The sequence below is a fragment of the Mustela nivalis genome (assembly GCF_964662115.1).
Source record: "Mustela nivalis genome assembly, chromosome: 6".
Classification (NCBI taxonomy): domain Eukaryota; kingdom Metazoa; phylum Chordata; class Mammalia; order Carnivora; family Mustelidae; genus Mustela; species Mustela nivalis.
The window spans coordinates 73487698-73502458 of NC_139025.1; the positions used below are offsets into that span (position 1 = coordinate 73487698).

At 40.4% G+C, this 14761-nt stretch overlaps 2 long non-coding RNA genes across 3 annotated transcripts in view; one reads left to right on the forward strand and one right to left on the reverse strand.

Annotated features, from left to right (window-relative positions):
- LOC309866788 overlaps positions 1-14761 on the forward strand; it is a 489301-nt gene that overhangs the window by 391658 nt on the left and 82882 nt on the right. The window lies entirely within an intron of this gene.
- On the reverse strand, positions 10109-14454 carry LOC309866784. 2 transcript variants are annotated; one of them, XR_014312800.1, is made up of 4 exons: positions 14200-14454; positions 11688-11978; positions 11461-11575; positions 10109-10353 (listed from the first exon to the last, which is right to left on the reverse strand). It is a non-coding gene; the product is annotated as an uncharacterized lncRNA (long non-coding RNA). The 2 variants fall into 2 exon arrangements; XR_014312801.1 differs by lacking the exon at positions 10109-10353 and having other exon boundaries at positions 11294-11575.

Genomic DNA, 14761 nt, shown 5'->3' on the forward strand with positions numbered 1-14761 from the left:
CTGTTATAAAATTCTAAGACAGGAAACTCTGTTACCTAAACTGTATTCCCAATACTTATTAAAATAACTGGCACATATGAGTAGATGTTTAGAAATTTTCTTGAATGACTGTAGCTATACCTTAGAATAATAATATCTTACTTTGGTATAAATCGTTATTTGTAAGGAGCACTTTCTCATATATTTGTTCATTTTATATCCACAAAGAAATGTTAGTACCAAAAAAAGCAAAATCAAAAAACCAAAAATATTCAGAAACCTCTAACCAATATATTAGAGTTTAAAAGAGCAGAACTCCGTACATGAATGTTCATAGCGGCATTATTCACAATAGCCAAAAAGTGAAAACAACCAAAATGCCCATCAAAGGATGAATGGAAAAAGAAAATATGAGGTGTCCATACAATGGATTACTGTGCAGCCATAAAAGTAATAAAGTACTGACCCATAGATACACCTTGAGAAGATGATGCTATGTGAAGAAGGTGGACACAAAAGGCCATGTGCTATAGGATTCTATTTACAAGCATATCTATAACCTACATTTTCACCTAGATCACCTCTTTCCATTCCTAGCCCAGAGTAACGCCAGGATTCCTGAGCGCGGGGCACCTGAGCTGGAATTCGTTCCTTCCCCTCTAGCCGTGTCCAGCCCAGCACACTGACTCCAGAGAAATCATCTTTCTGCCCTCCAGCCTGCCCACATCCAGGCCCCTCCTGTGCCCCTCTGGGTTTGCGCTCAGCTCCCCCTGCTGCTGCTCTCACTGTGCTTTCCACGGCACAGTAGTACACGGCCGAGTCTGACATTTGCAGGGAGCGTTTCTCCAGGTGGAAGGACTTGTCACTCTTAAGACTGGCCTGAAAACCGTGATTCTCTACCCTCCGGTTTTCTGATGAGCTCTTCAGGAGGAGCTTGGGCTCTTTGTTTTGGTACTGGACATACCAGAAAGCAACAACCGAGTATCTGCTCTGGTAGGTGCAGTTCAAGGTCAACTGTGTCCCCTCAGGAAGGGTAACAGAACCTTCTGTTTGGGTCACTGTGTCTCCACTGGTCCCTCCTAGGGGAAAAAGAAGTAAAGACTTTGTTATATTGATAATATAAAAAGGATAGTTTCCATTTTAGGAAGGGTAAAAAAAAAAAAAAGTCATCCTAAAACCAAAGAATAGAACATCTTGGGAATTTTGAATAAATGTTACTTACTCAGTATCAGCAGGATTACAAGTCCTGAGCAAGAAGTAGACAACATGGCTTGTGAAGAAGCAGCAGAAGGTTTTATCTGGGGATACATCCAAAGCTGAGAGGGCCGTTCCTCTAGTTTCTTGATCCTTTAGTGGACTTGTTTAGAAAATCTGGGTTCATGTGTTTAGCAAGACAAACTGCCCTGCAAGTTCATCTCACAGGCTCTAAAAAAGGAGATGTGTTCAGAAATGGAAGATGAATTTGTGTCAAACCACAGACTGAAGAGAGCAGCGCCCTCTTGTGGTTCCCCCGTGATCCTCCCTGCCACTTTCCAACTGAACTGGTATTTACCCTGGCCCAGAGCTGAAGTTGTAGACATAGAAAGGAAATATGACTTTAGGGGGAGGAGGAGGGCTCCTGGAAGGACTTTTTGCAGACTGCAAGGTGGTGCCTGAGGCTGAGACAATGGGTAAACCTCTATCACCCTCTCTAAGATGCAGGACACCATGGCTCCCTAAATCTCCTTAATCCTAGCATCTAGTGTCTCTTGACGCTGAGTATTAAGCTAGTTTGAGGATATATTAGTATACTTAGGATATACTGAGAGTGTAAAAAAAGCATGATCTGAGACTTTCCTTGACACATGCATCCACTGTTCCCCCTCCAGCCAAGGGAAGAGCCTTTCTGCTGACAATGTGCTCCCTTTCTCCCCTGATTTTGCTTAAGTAACTTCTATTCATTCTTTAAGAACCAACTTACACAGCATTTCCTTGCAAAAGGACACCCCCAGGTCTTCAAGGGAGGCCCTCTCTGTTCCCACTTTACATATCTATCTACACTGTCATTACTACCTCATAGTAGAATCATTTGTGTTCTGTTTTTCAAACTAGACTTGGTGCTCCTGAGATCAGGAACTTAATCTCATTAGTCTCAGTGGCCAGTTTCTCAAAATATATAAGCCATTAGGAGATGCTCAAAAAATATCTTAAGAATGAGTGATTAATGAATGAGTGGATATGTCTGGTAGGTACAATTATCTTCTTATGAAGCGTAAGCTGGTGAAACCTGTTACCAACTTTTTCCAGAGTCAGATCCCAGACCTCAATAACAGGTGCATTCAGTGTTTCTCAAAATTGAGTAAGTTACAGATTTTCATATAAGGAACCATTCTTATGCTATTAAAAAAAATATTATGATGCCATAATACACACCGAAATGAAGTTTAGTATAAATGTTTTAGGCTCATAGGTCTACACAATTACCATGATGAGGGAGCAGGAGGCTGGCTGAGGACAGAGCAGAAGCTGGCACCTTGCACCCTCCTCTCCACCCGCTCCTCTCCGTAATATGGAGAGCAGTCAGGCATCCCTGACTGCCATAAAACGATAAATAGTTAACTTGCAGAGATCACAATCCTGCAGGACAGGAATCTCCCTTGCTCTACAGATGTCCTAGAGATCTACAAACAGAGAGGTTACCTTATCAATAGCACAAATTTCCAGAGGCAAATAACTCTCAGTTCCTGAAGCCCTAATGTCTCTCTCCCGACCATGAACTGGAGGAGGCTGAGGTAGAAGGGAATGTAAATGATAGCAGGATCATAACAGCCCACCAAGAATCTCCCTTCTCTTCACACCTCCCCAGTGAAAAGGTATATAACCCCATCCCTCAAAACCCAGGGCAGCAGCTCTTCCTGCCCACAGGTCCTGTCCCCGTGCTTTAATAAACCACCATTTTGCACCAAAGATGTCTCAAGAATTCTTTCTTGGTCATCGGCTCCGGACCTCACCTAGGTTCTAGAACTTCATCAACCACACCAAACAAAAAATGCAAACAAAATATAAAATCAATCAAATTCAAGTTCAAATAACATGAAGGATGATCTTCTGTTGAAACTAAAGGATTGGTGTAGACTCATTAGAGGAATACTAAAGATATGTGTAGTTCAATAACTGACTGGATTGAAATGATTTGGAGCTTCATGTACTATTGTCTGGATTATTATAATCAGTTGTTCCAAATACATTTACTTTTCCTATTCAAAAACAGTCATTTAACTTACCACTTTACAAAAGTAAAATAAATAATGTAATAAAACTCCCAAAATTCACTACTGAAAAGTAAAACACATTATGCATTTTTTAATACTCTTAAATCTATTGAATTGTATGTTGATATATTCAAACACTGAGTGTGAGTGACTCACCCTTTTCCAATGGAAACATTGTGGTAACCATGGTAACATAGGTTCTTGGGAGTCTGGCCCGTGTTTAGTACCACGTGCCATATCATAACCAAAATTTCTCAAGCCATTTTCTCCATTTAAACAACTGTGATGTCTTTATCTGTAAAATGTCATTAATTCTTTTGTCTTTAATTTAGGAAAAGTGACACAAAGAACAAAAGTATCAAAACCAAGGAGAGTATTCTAAGTTGGTCATACAGACTGTTAGAAATATGCTATTATTGTTTTATTTTGTTGTCATCAAACAGAAAACTCCACAAATATAAAAATTCTCAAGTAATTCCTATTTTCAGGGGTTGCCAGAATTTTCTGTAAAATAGTAAATATGTTAGGCTTTGAAGTCATATCTCTGAGCAGATACCCAACTCTGCTGTCACAGTATAAGCAGCCAGAGTCAGTGCACAAAAAGTGGGCATGGCTCTTTTCCCAATAAAACTTAATTTATAAAAACAGGTGGCAGCCAGGTTAGACCTGTGGGCTGTAGTTTTCCAACCCCTACTTAGCCTTGGGAATTTACCCCAAAACCTCCAAAGTCCCACAGGTTACAGTCTGAGAGACTCAGCCATGTGTTCATTTTTTGTCCTTTCATTGCAATATTATCAATATTATCTTTGAGGATGCTTAAAATAAAGGGAGGATATTAAATAAGCAAATAATAGAAAGGAGAAGAAGGAGACTTGATGATCTTAATGCCTAAGATATTTTGGTGCTGAGGATTAAGGAGTAAAAACTCAGATATAGTCCCTGCTGTTAGGGAGCTTACGGAGTAGTAGTGGAAATAGCTTTTAATAAAATAATCAAAGAAATAAAAGAAAAACTACAAGTTTGAAAAGGCAGGGGCCTATGATTCTAAGAGTACACATCAAAGTTTCTTCAGTTACTCTTCACCAGATGTACAAGAAAGAGCAGACATTTGGTAATTTTTACTCTTTTGAAGGGAGGGAAAAGAATTTTCAGAGAGGGAAAAAGAATGAGAAAATCACCTAAAGTTGCTCTGAAAGGGTCATATAGGAGAAACAAAGTGCTTTTAAGGAACTAAATAACACCAGTATTTGTGAAGACCGAGATAGGCAGACAGGGAGTGGGAAGAAGGGAGAGAGATTAGAGATACTGTGGAATGAACTTGTCAAAGTAGCAAGATCCTAGATCATGCAAGGTTTTGTAGGTCATTAAGAAGTTTTTCTTTATTCTAAGAGCAGGTGTAGATCCAGGTGACTGACCTTGTCAAATTTGCACTCTGACCAGACCCCAAAGGATTACACTGAGGATTCATGAGGTCAAATGCTAAATGTGCTAAGAGTGGGGAAATGAAGGATCAAGGTGGATTTGTAATTAGGATTGTGGAGTAGAGTCTGAGAGGTTGTGGGGGTTGTGATGTCTTCTGGAAGACTTTTAGGAGAAATTTGACAGAACTGGGAGATAGATTGGTTTTGGTGTTTCAAAAATAAATAATTAGGAATAAGTAAAAAGCATATGAGCCTTGATACACCACAAGGCATATGAGCCTTGATACACCTGCCACAGTGTGAGGCTGTGGCAGAAGCTGCTCATTCCTTCTGTCATGCTCATTGTCTCCTTTTTGTTACTAATAGAATCCTGATTTTAACGTGGGTGGCAACATGTTAAGACAAAAGATAGTCCTGATATCTCAGCCTCACTTGCAGATGGGAGAGAGGTAGAGACATTAAATAAAACTCAGGAAAATGAAATGGAAATAGAAGCCATTGGGTATAGTTTCTGGAAAAGATTAACTTAGCCATCATGTGCCCATTTGCCCTCTGATTTTCTCTTTCTTTCTTCCTGGAGGGTGTATAAAATGGACAGATCTCTAGCAGTTTCTTTAAAGTATAAAACCAACAGTGACACCTTCAGGATGAGAGCAGTGAACTAGAAAGACACTTGATCTTCCTAACGTGATGAAGCCAGCATACCACCCTTGCATATGATAGAGCTTCTTTGTGTGAGAGGAAAATAAATTCCAGCCTGTTAAAAATATTATCACTTGAGTTTTCTGTGACATGAGCCGGAACGAATCTCTAAACTGATACAGAAAATGTTCATTAAGAACACAAACTCATTGTTTCCATCAGAGACCGAGGGAGTAAGCTGGTATAGAGCCTAATACTTCAGATCTTCAAAGGTGCTCTAGGTGATTCTGATACAGGTGATGCTGATGGTTGAAGTCTGGCATTTGGGAACCACTGCCCTGTAGAACATTCCTCTATCCTCCCCCACCTTTTTCACCAAACATGTACATAAATAGAAATTCCCAATTTTCTCCACAAACACATTTCCAGTAGTATCAAAATTTAATTAAGAAAGCTACATCAAACCATAGGATCCAGTAATTCCATTACAGGATACTTACCCAAAGAAAAGGAAAACACTAATATGAAAAGATATGTGCATCTCTATGTTTATAGTAACATTATATACAATGGCCAAGATGTAGAAGCCATCCAAGTATGCATTGATGATGAGTGGGTAAAGAAGATGTGAGATCTATAGACATAGCTAGAGATGAATATAATGGAATATTACTCAGCCATGAAAAAGAATAAAATCTGGCTACTTGCAACAACATGGATGGACCTAGAGGGTATAATGCTAAGCAAAATAATTAGTCAAAGAAAGACAAATACAATATGATTACATTCATATTTGGAATTCACAAAACAAAACAAGTGAACACAGAAATAGATAAATAAATAAATAAATAAATAAATAAATAAATAACCAAACTGGTAGTCACCAGAGGGGAGGTGGATGGGGGGATGGGTGAAATAGGCAAGGGGGATTAAGAGTACCCTTATGATGATGAGCACTGAGTAATGTATAGAATTGTAGAATCACTATATTGTATACCTGAAACTAATATAACACTGTATGTTAATGATACTTGAATTATACTTGACAACTATAGGCAACATTTATTTACTATTACGAAGAGACATAAATGAAAACTGCTATGTGTTTGATAATAGAAGTGCCCAATTTTTAAAAACAAAATTTCAGGGCAGTGGCAGTGGGGAACATACATCTCTCACCCAAGTGGGGAGAACCACTTGCTCTGCCTTTATCTCGTAAGTTCTCCTTTGATTCGTGGGGAGATTGAGGCTTGGAAATCACAGGACTAGTAAACGCAGAATGAGATTTGCAGTTTTGTTTCTATGGGTACAATGTTTCCATTCCTCAGATTTAAATTGGAAAATTTGGCTGAAAGAGTTCCAAGATCCTTTCTACTTCTTTTTTCTATACAGGAATTGGAGGGAGGTGATAGTAATCTCACACATACATCTCAAGGGGCCATCTGGGTCACCAGAGGATTGAACATATGAGACCTTCTAATACAGAGAATTCCTTCCTCATCCTCTATAAGTGTCCAGAGCTTAGCTTCTTCCCTGATAAAATTAGAGCTTTCGGGCTTGTCATTCCAAGTCCTTCATATCCATTGAGGAAAGGGAAGGCTGCTGTGCTGATGCTCTGCCCAAAGCCATAGAACTGGGATTAGCAGATTTGAACCTGGCATTGTAGTTTCTCACTTTAAACTTCATGCCCTTCGCCTTGGTACAAGGTGCTTCCAAAAAAATCGTGAATTTGAGAGGGTCCGTCTTTCATCTTGCCCGCTCTTTATAAACTCTCCTTCCTGTGAAGACTTAACCACGAATGCTACCCACTGTGGGGCTTCAAAGGGGCAGCTTGGGCAGAGTTTGTGCAGAGGCTGCAAGTGCTTGGTTAACACTGTGTCCTGTGGCACAGATGTAAGTAGCAGAGTCTGCAGTCTGGGAAGCAATGATGGACAAAGAACTGCTTTTGTTGGAGTTGTCCAGGGTGACCCGTAGCCTTCCTCTGTATTTCTCTCTTTCATTTGAACGTATTAAAATCAGCTGGACAAAGCCTTGACCCGAGTCTTGTCTATACCACTGTAAGTTGCTTATCGAAGTTTTATAACTGCAGTTCATGGTGGCATTTTCACCCTCCTGGAAGTTCAGGACCTGATGATGCTGTTCCTGTTGGCTGTTCACCCCTAGGCAAAAACAGAAGGCCAGACACCAAGAGTCAGTCATTGTACTTTTACTCTTTAGTATTTACATTTCTTACCATAATTTTCGGGTACATTTTCAACTTAACAAGAAGAGTTTGCCCAAACTCAGTCTTGAGGGCTCTGAGCATAGGTCACCCTGTTCCTATAAATGTGGTTCTCCCCCATCCCCCCACCCCACCCCCGTTTCCATTACCAAGAGCCCCAACTTACTGGGCAGTTGAAGCCATAGTATCAGCAAAGACACTTCCAGGAGTTTCTCCATTCTTCTTCCTTATTGGGATCACAGCAGACTCGGCTCTATGGACTGAAATGCGGCCAGGATACTCAATCGAAAACATTGGCTGTTTCTGTGGCGTATATTTATCTGTTCTGTCTGGATGCTGGAGTCTTACCTGGCCAATCAGAAGCCAACCCAATCGTTTTCAATACACACAAACTGATTTCAAACCTATTGAGTCTGGGGAGAGACCCTGCCATCTTGTGGTAGCAGCATCATATTGCTGATAGAATGTACTTTCTCTCTCTCTCTCTCTCTCTCTTTTTTTTGAAGATTGTATTTATTTCTTTAACAGACAGAGATCACAAGCAGGCAGAGAGACAGAAAGTAGGAAGCAGGCTCGCCACCGAGCAGAAAGCCGATGCAAGACTCGATCCCAGGACCCTGAGACCATTAACCAAGCCAAAGACCGAGGCTTTAACCCACCGAGCCACCCAGGCTCCCTGATAGAATGTACTCTTAAAAGGAAAAAAGGACGAATCAGAAACCATTATAAAGCAGTGATGCCCACCTTCCTGCCGTGACGTCACTGTCCTCCCTCTGTGCCTGTGGTCCAATCCTAATTTCTTCTCATAAAGACAGCAGTCATACTGGAGGAGGGCCCAATCTAATGATTCCATTTTAACTTAATTACCTCTTTAATAACCCTACTCCAAATACAGTTACATTCTGAGGTACTGGGGGGGGGGGCTAGGAACGTACAAATTTGGGTGGGGAGACAATTCATCTCCTAATAATGAGTATCTGATATTTCTGTTTCTATGGAAGCAATCGGTAGGGTACAGGAAGAGAACCAGCTTTGCAATCAGGCCAGGGAGGTCAAGTTTAGATCTACCCATTCAGTACTTGTTTATATCATTTGTGCCTGTACTCTCTTGACTATAAAATGTGGATGATGAGTAATAATAATATTGCTTTTTTAGAGTTCTGGAAATGATTGATGAGATAATAAAATACTATTTAAAGCAGAGCCTGACATTTACTAATGACTCAAAAATTATTGTTGTTACAATGTAGAAAATGGTTCCTGATGCTGAGCAGTAAAAAAGAATGGCAAACACCCCCTAGAGTATTTTCTAAATGGCTTCAAAAACTGACTTTAAGACCTTCTGTGTGTAAACTAGAGAGACGAGGAAGAGGGGAAGGAAGACACATAAGGAAGACAGGAAAGAAAGGAAGAAGGGGAGAGGTTGTTGGCTGGAGATTGGAGAGTGCTAGGAGGTACTTCTAGAAGAAGGTTTGTGTTGGGTGACTACCACAGCAAACCTGGGTGTTTGTCACTATGCGACAAAGAAAGAGTAAAGCTTTCTGAGCAAGAACTGATGTAATTTAAGGAGTTTACATTTTAATCTGTCTGGTCTCTGCTACATAATTTTGAAAAATTTGTGATGAAATTTTTTACTAGTGGTTAAAAGATGATCCCTGGCTCTAAGAAATTAAGTGACTCTTCCACCGCTTCACAAGAATCTAGCTCCATTATTATTTGTATCTATTTGGCTGTATACAGGAAAAGTATATTGAGAAGCAGGAAGAGGAAACAGAGGGGCACCCGGGTGGCTTAGTCAGTTAAATATCTGCCTTTGGCTCGGCTCATGATCCAGGGTCCTGGGATGGAACCCCACATTCGGGTCTCCACTCAAGGGGGAGTCTGCTTCTCTCTCTCCCTTTTTCCCTTCCCCCACTCATGATCTCTCTTTCAAATAAATAAAATCTTAAAAAAAAAAAAAGGAAACGGAAACATTACTGACCTCTGGAAAGAACTGGGAGGTGAGCTAGCTGGGGTGAAAGGGAAACTTTTCATTGTAAATGTTAATGGAACACCCGAGCAATATATGAAAAAGCAGGATCATTTAGGGCTCAGATCCTTTGAGAATGAAGTTTGGGGTCACTTTTCAAGGCAAACAACCCAAATCCAGCAGAGTTCTGGCTTTGGGCAGGGAAACGGAGCTGTGTCACCTGCAGCCCCCTGACAAAATCTGGACTCCAAGAACGTGGTCACTTTCTCTGTCTTCCCTTTGTTCTTTATACGTGTGTGTTCTTCTGTATATGTTGTCATTTTCTTCTTTCTCCCTCCTTCTCACCACTATATATAAATTGTCAGAGATTAGTTTTGTGATTTAGTCTGTGCATAACAGCATATTCAAAGGAATTTCCTCTGAATTTTTAGAAATGATTAATACAGCAAGAGAGGGCTAATGACTGTTGGGACTACAGGTCTCATTTTGGGGAAAGGTTAAGAACTTCTCTTGTTCAAAGGACAGTTTTAGCTTGCTAGATTGTAACATAGTCATTTCATTGTTGTTTAGAAGTTCAAATGTGCATGCAGAGGTACCTATGAAAGATAAGTAACCATAAGAATAAAGTGTGCCAGTCATTGATTTATTGCCTTTCTTTCTTATTGCCAAATCAGTGCCCCCTTTGCGATATTGGACCCGCTCCATGGAACATTCTCCTTCACCAGCTGGCATGATATCAAGCTATGCCAATAAGAGGAACGTGGAAAGGCAGGAGGGAGAAGCTTCTTTTCCTGGTGCTGGTATGTCTTTGCATTTCTTGTTCCTGAAGTTCTTGTCCAGCCAGCCTGAGGGACATGCAGCGGGATTCACCTGCAGTAAGGTTCAGTGACAGCCACACATCAGCTTCCTGGCAAGACTGCTGAGTCCCCAGAGCAAGTTTTGCTCCTTTTCTAGCTTCCTATAACTTTGTTGGAACCCTGGTGGGTGTTTTTCTACTTGCTAGCCTTTTTCTCTGGCACCTCAGCACACTTCTCCACCATTCTGCAAGTTGCAGCCACACACTCCCCAGTGAGATCAGAATCCTTGGAGAGTACGGTATTACAATATGTCACTTCCTTGGGAACCCTGGCCTAATCCTAAGGTAAAAGCTTCTCCCTACATATGCTATTTCTATGTTCTTTAGAGTTCTTTTTAATTATTTGTATTAATAATTACTGATTAGATTTGGATTACTGTGGGTTTCTTTTTTCTTCTGGTTGAGTTAGTAGGAGTCTGTGAAGTGCATGACAGGAAAGGCATTCACATGCCATGAAACAGTAGAGTACCTTCAAGGAACTGTGCTTAGGTATAAGGTGATGAACATATATGGGGCGGGATTGGGTGGCAGAGGAGTTGGAGAGGTGAGACCCAACCCACTGGAGAGTTGTCTTGGGCCTAGAAAAAAAAAAATTTTATGCTGTGCTATATAGTTTATTTCAGAAGTACTTTTTCCAGGTACTACTAGACAGAAGAAACACACTTATATCTTTAAAACTAATTAAACAGAGTTGGTAATGAGAATTTCCTTGGACAAATTTTTGAGATTAATCTATAGCTAACTGACAACCAATGATATTATATCTAAGAGGTAAACTCAATGTGAGTCTCCAGAGAAAGAATACCCCACCATGGCCGTATAGAGAACTTATGAAGAGGGGTACCAGGGTGGCTCAGTCGGTTAAGTGTCAGACTCTTGATTTTGGCTCAGGTTACTTTCTGTAACTCCTAAAGGGTTTGTGCTCTGCTTCCCTTATGAAACCAGTTACTGTGTCACTCAGAGCACAGTAATACATGGCTGAGTCTTCCTGTTGAGCTGATTGTTTCTTCAGATGGAAAGATGTCTCATCTCGGTTAAGGTTGGCCACGAAGCCTTTGGTACTCTCTCCTGAGATCTGTTTCAGGAGTAACTGGAGGGCTTGTTTAGGATACTGGACATACCAGAAGAGTATGGAACTCCCAGAATACGAGTAGTTGCACTTGATCTGCACGAAGTCCCCTTCAAAGACAGAGATGTGGTCCTCAGGCTGGGTCACTGTCTGAGCTCTTGTTCCTCCTGTAACACCAAATTAACATCAGAGAAGTCTTGCAGACTGAGGGGAATATTCCTTTCAACTATTCTAAATCAGGAAGACCCCAGAAAGAGAATAAAAAGGCATTATACTCACCGAGTGTGAATATTGTCACCAACACTGAGAGGAGGGTGGCCTTCATGTCAGAGCTGCAGAGAAACCGGGGCTCTTTTATGCAAACAGTTCAGCCACATGGACACTGACAGAGTGGTAAGTGAGTTTATCGGTATGTAAAGTGAAAGCTCTTCTTCAAAGACCTGGTTGGTTTCTGGCTTTTGTGAAGTTCAATTTGTGTAACGTCCTCCTCTAGAGGCAAAACTGGATACTGCAGGTGATCTTGGTCTTTCAGGAAGCCTTGACATTCTCAGAATGAAGAGACATTTTCCTCTACAGTTAATAAAACAAAGTGGAATGCTTTACTAATTGAAAAAGTGTGCTACTATAAAGGTTCACATAGATCAATGGGATGGAATTGAAAGTTCAAACATACAAATTACTGATGGAAACTTAGTTGTAACAAAAATGGGGAAAGGTAAGATAAAAAAAATTAAATGTGCCTTGATAAATGGAGAGTCATTTAGAAATTAACAAACGAATGTGGACAGCTACCTTAGTATCTGTTACAAAATAAATTCCAAGTGAGATAATACTTAACATTTTAAAATAAAATAAAAGAGAAGCTATTTTTTAATAAATTTAGGATGTTATAGTTTGCTTAAGCATGTCAGTCAGAAAGCATAATAGAAAATATTGATAGATCACATTTCATAGAAATTGAAACTTTTGTGCAAGTATGCTAATGAAATGTTTAAACATTACCAGATCAAGAGATTTTCCATCCATCATCATTGATTCTGACCTTCCCTACATCAAGAAGTGGCGCTTTAGAATTTAAGTTCTACAAGTTTTTTTTAAAAAACAGGTCATAACAATTATCATGTGATCTCTCTGATATGAGGAATTTGAGAGGCCGGGTAGGGGGTTTGGGAGGTAGGGAAGGAAACAATGAAACAAGATGGGATCGAGAGGGAGGCAAACCATAAGAGACTCTTAATCTCAGGAAACAAACTGAGGGTTGCTAGAGGGGAAGGGGCCTGGGCGGGATGGGGTGGCTGGGTGACGGACATTGGGGAGGGTTATGTGCTATGGTGAGTGCTGTGAAGTGTGTTAGCCTGATGATTCACAGACCTGTACCCCTGGGGCAAATAATACATTATATGTTAATAAAAATAAACACCCATTTAGCTTAGAAAGAAGGCAATTCTAGATAGATGATAGACTGAAAGTGTCCCTGACTCCCTGTGCTTTGCCAAAGAGTGGTGACCAGCCAGGTTATGCCGAGAGAGCTCAAGTGGGGAATCCTATGTGGAGTCACATATAAATCTGGGGTCAGATATCAGGGAACTCGAGGATGAAGAGGAGAAAACTATGGAACACTGAGAGAGCTTGGCCTGCCAAGATCACTGGGCCTCTGAGAAGGAAGCTTTTCTCTTGAGAAAGCCTATCCTCTAGCCCCCAAATAGCTGAAAAGGAAGTAATAAGTAAGCCGAGTCTGTCCTTAATGAAGAGGAGTACAAGAAGATCAGAGAGCAAAAAAGTTTCCTTCTCGTTTTTTCAGCAGGGTATTGACGTTGCCCTGCTGACTGCTACACGGCTGACCAAGGGCACAGAAACATCTAGGCTTATCATTCTCATAGGATCGCCTCCACATAGCCTGCCCTCAGTAATCAGACTTGTCAAAGGGGAGTAAAGAAAGGAAAAAGAAGCTTCAGAGAGAAATAAAGTCCTCATCTGGGTCAAGTACAGCCTGAAAAAATGATCAGGGTCAGTGACCCAATTTCCTTAGCCGAAAATCAGGACACATACTCTGAAAAGTGATTGAGAATTCACTTATAAGAAAGCTATGTCATGGGGTTCCTGGGTGGCTCAGTGGGTTAAGTCTCTGCCTTCAGCTCAGGTCATGGGATCTCAGGGTCCTGGGATCAAGTCCTGCATCGGGCTCTCTGCTCAGCAGGAAGACTGCTTCCCCCTCTTTCTCTGCCTGCCTCTCTGCCTGCTGGTGATCTCTGTCAAATAAATGAATAAAATCTTAAAGAAAAAAGAAAAAGGAAAGCTGTGTCAAAGAAGGAATACATCATTGAATGCATTGTTAATTTATTAAATCCCCTTAAAGAAGTGAACATAATTAAATGTAATTAGGAGAATTCTGTAAATCTCAGACTTGTGGTCATCATGAACAAATGCAATGTCTCCAACAAGACTTTGGTTGATGGAAGGAAATAGAACATGTATATGATGGTCACCCTGATCTCATTTTTATCTCCCTTCATCTCTTTTCCAACACTTTCCCTGTATACCCTGCAGGTACACCTGGCCGATTCTGCTCTGTGACTATGACATATAGGCCACATTTTGAAGTGTCCATTTCTTTCTCCCCAATCTCTCTTCTCCTCACTCTCTTTTCTCCTCTCTCTCTACATATGCTCATTATTTTTCTCCCATTTCATCTTCTCATCTCCTTTTTATACTGTTTTTCTAATCTCAGAAGAGGTATAACAGAAAGTAGAAATCTTTGGAATAATTTTGAAGTGAGGATAAAGGCTCATACTTTATAATTTTTAGTCATAAACATCAAAATGGCAAATAAGTATTGTAAATGTTTTCTCCTGGAGCTTCCAGCTTTCCCTTTGTTCTAGATGATGCTCAGTTCTGCTTGGAGTCCTCTCTGTCACACCCATCACAGCAGCAGACCGTTCTCACAGATGAATATATGGCGATCTCCTTGTCCTGAAAAGGTATGACTAGTTCAGATGCCCTCCCAACTGCTGCTAGCTCTCATTCAAATTTTCACTAACATCCAACTATCTCAGAACTAGAAGGAAAAAATCGCTCATTTAGAGTAATGCCTAGAGTGCCCCTACTGGTCGAAAACCAGGCTGGGGATTTTTTTTTTTTTTTTTTTTTTTTTTTTTTTTTTTTAAGTGAACTGGTTTCTTCGTCAAAATGCCATTTAATGAAGGCTATTGTCTTAAAATATCTTGTCAAATTGAAACTTCAAGGTTGCATGTAATTTCTCCAATCTATTTAAAAATAATTCCACAGCAATTTATTGAAGGTCTTCTTAAACTAGATCTTGTGCTAGGTCTTAAGAAATCAAAAACTGAATGAAA